Here is a 6,527-nt window from a genome sequence, read left to right as displayed (position 1 = left end):
GAGAGGTATGTTTCCTGATGTGTGTATTAGGAGAGGGTGAGAGGTATGTTTCCCTGGTGTCTGTATATTAGGATAGGGTGAGAGGTATGTTTCCTGATGTGTGTGTATTAGGAGAGGGTGAGAGGTATGTTTCCTGATGTGTGTGTATTAGGAGAGGGTGAGAGGTATGTTTCCTGATGTGTGTGTATTAGGAGAGGGTGAGGGTTATGTTTCCCTGGTGTCTGTATATTAGGATAGGATGAGAGGTATGTTTCCTGATGTGTGTGTATTAGGAGAGGGTGAGAGGTATGTTTCCTGATGTGTGTGTATTAGGAGAGGGTGAGAGGTATGTTTCCTGATGTGTGTGTATTAGGAGAGGGTGAGAGGTATGTTTCCTGATGTGTGTGTATTAGGAGAGGGTGAGGGTTATGTTTCCCTGGTGTCTGTATATTAGGATAGGATGAGAGGTATGTTTCCTGATGTGTGTGTATTAGGAGAGGGTGAGAGGTATGTTTCCTGATGTGTGTGTATTAGGAGAGGGTGAGAGGTATGTTTCCTAATGTGTGTGTATTAGGAGAGGGTGAGAGGTATGTTTCCTGATGTGTGTGTATTAGGAGAGGGTGAGAGGTATGTTTCCTAATGTGTGTGTATTAGGAGAGGGTGAGAGGTATGTTTCCTGATGTGTGTGTATTAGGAGAGGGTGAGAGGTATGTTTCCTGATGTGTGTGTATTAGGAGAGGGTGAGGGTTATGTTTCCCTGGTGTCTGTATATTAGGATAGGATGAGAGGTATGTTTCCTGATGTGTGTGTATTAGGAGAGGGTGAGAGGTATGTTTCCTGATGTGTGTGTATTAGGAGAGGGTGAGAGGTATGTTTCCTAATGTGTGTGTATTAGGAGAGGGTGAGAGGTATGTTTCCTGATGTGTGTGTATTAGGAGAGGGTGAGAGGTATGTTTCCTAATGTGTGTGTATTAGGAGAGGGTGAGAGGTATGTTTCCTGATGTGTGTGTATTAGGAGAGGGTGAGGGGTATGTTTCCCTGGTGTCTGTATATTAGGAGAGGGTGAGAGGTATGTTTCCCTGGTGTCTGTATATTAGGAGAGGGTGAGAGGTGTGTTTCCTGATGTGTGTGTATTAGGAGAGGGTGAGAGGTACGTGTCCTTTATATCAGTGTAATGGGGGGGGGGGGTTAAAAGGTATGTATCTCTGATGTCTGTGTATTAGAAAGGGGTGAGTGGTAAGTGTCCCTGATCTGTGTATGTATATCTTTATTTATATAGCACCCACAGTCAGGCCCATCAACTGGGGGGTCAGAGGGCCGGCCACCCGGGCCCCCTGCGCGGCCGTGCTCGTCTCACAAAAAAAAGTGCATGAAGAAAAAAAAAAAAGCCAGCTATCCTGTGCGCATGCGCAGAGCAGAGGTCTCAATGCACATGTGCAGGGAAGCAGGGTGTCCGGCCTTGTTCCCCCCGCACCTTCCCGCCCCCTGCAGCTGCCACGGGGACTGGGGGCACGCCACACCGCAAAGGCTCCTGTGGACCCGCTCCCCCCGCTGGACGGAGGGGAAGCGCCGTGGCGAGCCCGCCAACCCATCTCCCCCCGTGCCAGCCTTCTGCCCCGGGATGCAGCTGTGGGGACCAGGGGCCAAGGAGGGGGGGCACTAAATGCACCCACCCAGGCAGTCACCCACCCAGGCAGTCACCCACCCAGGAAGTAAATGCAGACACCCACCCAGCCAGTCACCAACCCACCCAGGCAGCCAGTCACCAACCCACCCACCCAGGCAGTCAGTCACCCACCCACCCACTCAGTTAGTTACAAACCCACGTGCCTTCCATCTCCCCTCCGAAACCAGCCCCACCGTCTGCCAAATGAAGGCTCCACCCCTCACACCCCCCCCTGGCCGATTGAAGGCTCCCCCGATCGAAGGGTCCCCCCCTCTGGGCTGGTTGAAGCCTCCCCCTGCGGCCGGTTGAAAGCCCCCTCGCTGATCGGTTGAATTGAGGTACTGTAATTCATTTTAGTCCCATACTGTACTTTACCCCTTAGGCCCATACTGAATCCCTCCAAGGCCTTTTGTCACATTGGATGTAGCATTCGGTATCTTTGTCTTTTGTTGAAAATATTCAAATAATCAGATTGCATCGTAATGTATTTTTCTGTATTATAATAAGAGGATAACAGTTAAGTAAAAGTTGCGCGCTAAAAATTTTTTTCGTGGTAAGTGCGCTATGGGTTGGGGGGGGGCCTGCTCCTTTCATTTGTCCTGGGCCCCATGATTTCTGTTGGCGGCCCTACCCACAGTGTACTCGGAGCTGTACAAAAGAGACAATAACCAGTTAAGGGAATTAGAATACAATAAATGCAACAAAGTCAGACAATAGGAAAGGAAATCCCTGCCCCAGAGAGCTTACAATCTAAGAAGAATATTCAGAGACAGCAGGTGAGGGAATAAGTGCAGTAGATGGCAGTGTTTGACCACAATGGTTGGTGGGAGTGACTGTGTGTGTGGGACAGTAGCCATGAGTCTAGGCTCTTGAAATGCTTAATTTAAGAGGTGAGTTTTAAAGTTTGCCTTAAAGCTGGGGAGAGAAGGTGTTTGGCGTATACCGAGTGTGACGGAGTTCCACAGGTAAGGGGCAGTGAGGGGAAAGGGTTTAAGGCGAGAGAGAGCAGTAGAGGTTAAAGGGTCGGGAAGGAGATAGTTAAGGGTGGAGCGCAGGAGAGGAGCAGGGGCGTAACTAGAGATCGAAGCTGATATGCAGGGAGCACATGAGTGGAGAGGCTTAAATGTAAAGAGGACTTTGTAGGTGATACAAAATGTCATGGGAAGCCAGGAGAGGGATAGGGAGGTGATGAGAAGAGATTGTTTTTGGAAAAAGTGAAATTAATTTTATTAGCCAAATTTTGGGCAGATTGCAAAGATGAGGCAGGGAGGCCTGTTAGCAGTTACATAGTAGATGAGGTTGATCATATAATGATATAAGGGGGAAAATAAATTCCTCCCTGAATCCAAATATTGGCCACCAGATTACTCCCTAGATCAACATCTTTTCCATGTTTATCCCTGTATACCTTTAATTTCTAAAAAAAGTTGTCCAACTTTTTTATTTTTTTTAAAGATATGTATTGTATCCGCCATCACAGTCTCCATGGCTAATGAATTCCACATTTTAACTTTCCTTACTGTAAAAAAAAAAAAAAAAACCTTTCCTTTGTTGCTAGTGAAATCTCCTTTCCTCGAACCTTAATGGATGACTCTGTGTCGTTTGTACTGCAGTATGTTACAATGATCCAGCCGGGAAAGGATAAGGACATGCATTAAAGTTTTAACAGTACATTGACAGAGGAAAGGGCGGATCTTAGCAATATTACAGAGGAAGAAACGACAAATTTTAGCCATGCTGTAAATGTGAATGGAGAAGGAAAGGGAAGAGTGCAATGCTACTCATAGGCAATATACTTTGGCGTTTACTGTGATAGAGAAAAGTGATATTAGGCCAGATTTAGGGGAAAATATGAGCCCAGTTTTAGACATATTAAATTTAGGGCTGCAGAGCACCATCCAAGGGATATAACCAGGAGGCAATCCGAGACTTGGGACTGGATTGCAGGTGTGACGGTAGCGCTGGATAGATCTGCGCATCATCTACATAGAGATGATATCTAAGGCCAAAAGACTTGATAAAGTCCACAAGTGATAGTGTGTAGAGAGAGAGAAAATGAGAGGTCCCAGAACAGAGCCCTTAGGTACAATAGGAGACAAAGACATGTTAGCGACAGAGACTGTGTGATGGGAGAGGTAAGATGAGAACCAGGACAGAGCTTTGCTGCGGATTCCAAGAGGGTTTAGAATATTTAGAAGAGAGTGATCGACCGTATCACAAGCAGCAGAGAGATGGAGTAGGGTGATTAGGGAAACGTGACCTTGGATTTTGCTTCATGTAGATCCTTGGCTTTAGTAAGCACAGTCTCTGCTGAGTGAGCTGTACGAAAGCCAGCTTGTAAAGGGTTCAGGTGGGCAATGGGAAATGAGAAAGTTGATCGTGCGAGAGAACACGAGATATTCTAGCAATTTGGAGGCAAACGGCAGGAGGGATACTGATGAAGTAGAGGTGCTCTACAAAACGCGTTGGATGTAATTTTGGGTCCGTTCTGGACTTTATATCTGGACTCTATCCACTTCCCCAAGTTCTCTGTGTATAATATTTGGTTGGTTTGACGGCCCAGAGTCTGTTTGCAATTTAGTGGCGTGGGACCGGTGACAAAGAAAAATGGAGGATAGGGCACACAGATTTGAGAAATAGAAAATATTTATTAAAGCAAACACAACGTTTCGACCGTATAGGTCTTTGTCAAGTGCAAAAAAGTGGCATTTTTCTTTGTATGCTGTGGATTGGATGCAGCCGATCGTACATGGATGGGAGCACCGGTAATTGTATCATTTTTTGTTATTTATTATTGCTGTGCAGCATTTATCTCCTTTCGTGGTACCGGTGACGTCATTTGCCTGCTGCTTACTGCACTAGAAACTTTTGGCTGCCTTGTTGTGACTGTGGGAGCCATTCTAATATATCTGCGTAGACACGCTAGGTATCCTCAACAGTCAAGAGAGATGCTGGTGCCATTTCCATCAGACGCCAGGGATCCAGGCTGTTGGGGAATCAAAAATCTTTCTGCTTACCAGACCAGAGGAACCCAGCCGGTGATGCTCGAGGATATGGGAGAATGCGATGTGGTAACATGTACCCTTAACATGATATGCTGTTAAAGGATTTCTTTGATGTACGTGCTATACTTACCTGCTGTATTCACAATTGAAATTACTTTTAATACTACACTATCAGAGTAGTGCGCTGTCTTTTTTGTCGTAATTTTCACTATGTAGAAATATATCTATCATCTTCAGCCCGTGTCGATCCACTGCTGGATGAAAGCCTCCTCAATGATCTTCCAGGTACGGCGGTTGCAGCCTCTCTTCTCCACGTTGCTAAAACAAATTTTCCCATTTCACCCCCTCTCCCCCTCATACTTTGATATAGCTCTTGGATGCCATCTTTGTCCAACGATAGTAATTTCTTCTTGCAATATGTCTGGCCCACTGCCATTTTCATTTCTTCACCCTGGTTTCCGAAACACATTTATCATCATTTATTTTTTTAATCGGCACATCAGGTAATTTCCAGCAGACATCTTTCCATACGGCTTTAAAAGGTCTGAAGCTTCTGGACTATCTTCCCATTTCACATCCATACATGAGCTTGGCAGAATACACCGGTCAAAACACTTTTTCCTTTTGAGGCACAGTGGAAGGTGCCATTGAAAGATTATCTCGTGTCTTCCAAATGCGCTCCATCCCATCTTTATTTTTCAATTGATTTCATTCAAAAAGTTTCCATCCATTGATACTTGCTGGCCAAGGTAGACCATTTTATTTGGATCCTTGTAGAGTTGACCTTTGTTAATCACTTTGGTCTCATGTGGACCACTTTTCTTGCTGGAACGAGTTCTCAGATTTGTTGCTGGAGGTCATCTGAACTCCTGGAAAAAACTAATGTTATCTGCAAATTGCAGGTGACTAAAGTATTCCCTGTTAATTTTGGGATTCCTTTATCTTCCCAATTCAATATCTTGAACAAGTCCTGGGTTACAAAGCTTTGGTGACATGGGGTCTCCATGCTGCACACCTTGTCTTATACTGATCTTTGCTCGTGTCTTCATGTAATCAAATGGCAGACGTGGCATGCTCTTAAACGTTTCTTATATTATAAATGCACGCTTCTTCAACACGGCCTCTTAATGTGTTTAAACCGGCTGAGCTGTACACGGAATCAATTTTTTTTTGGCAATCTATGAGCTAAGTGGCTGATCATATTTGTTTCTTTGGAAATCAGTTATTGTGCAACTTGGATATGGTCCATTGTGTACCACTGCAAAATCCTTCTGCCAAGACTTGGCAAAGGGTCTGTTGCAGCCAATTAGGGAGTATCTGCGTAAAAGTCTTGTAAGTGATTTGGAAGATTAATTCATCTAATCTGTAGTTCTTGCAGACGAAGAGAACTGTGGCATTGCTCCATTGTTCTGTCATTTTCCTTTCCTTGAAGCAGCACGGAAAGCATTTCCCAAGGACTCTCTCTACATCTTCCCCAGTTTGTTTCAAGACGTCAATTGTAATTCCATCTTCCAAAAGAACCTGCCCATTCTTCTTGCATTTTATTTACTTGGCCACTTTTTCTAGAAGGCTGCATCATAACATCATTGTTGGTATCTTCTTGCTCTCCCTGCTGGATTATGCAGTTTTATTGGTTTTCTTGTACAATTAGAACATGTAGAACCTTACCGCCACTTTATGGCAGACACACAATTAATGAAAGAAAATAACTACAGGTAAACCCCGTAATAGCGCAGTCCTCGGGGTCCACCCCGAGACCACCGCGTTAATAACGGGGTCGCGCTAATTTAAAAAAAAAAAAAAAGGCCGCCGCGCGCCTGATCGGGAGGGAGTGAGGAGGGAAGGAAGAGGTGGCCGGAAGCCCTGTCCTGGACCGC

The sequence above is a fragment of the Ascaphus truei genome, chromosome 8 (assembly GCF_040206685.1).
Source record: "Ascaphus truei isolate aAscTru1 chromosome 8, aAscTru1.hap1, whole genome shotgun sequence".
Classification (NCBI taxonomy): Eukaryota; Metazoa; Chordata; class Amphibia; order Anura; family Ascaphidae; genus Ascaphus; species Ascaphus truei.
This window is presented reverse-complemented; position numbering follows the sequence as displayed.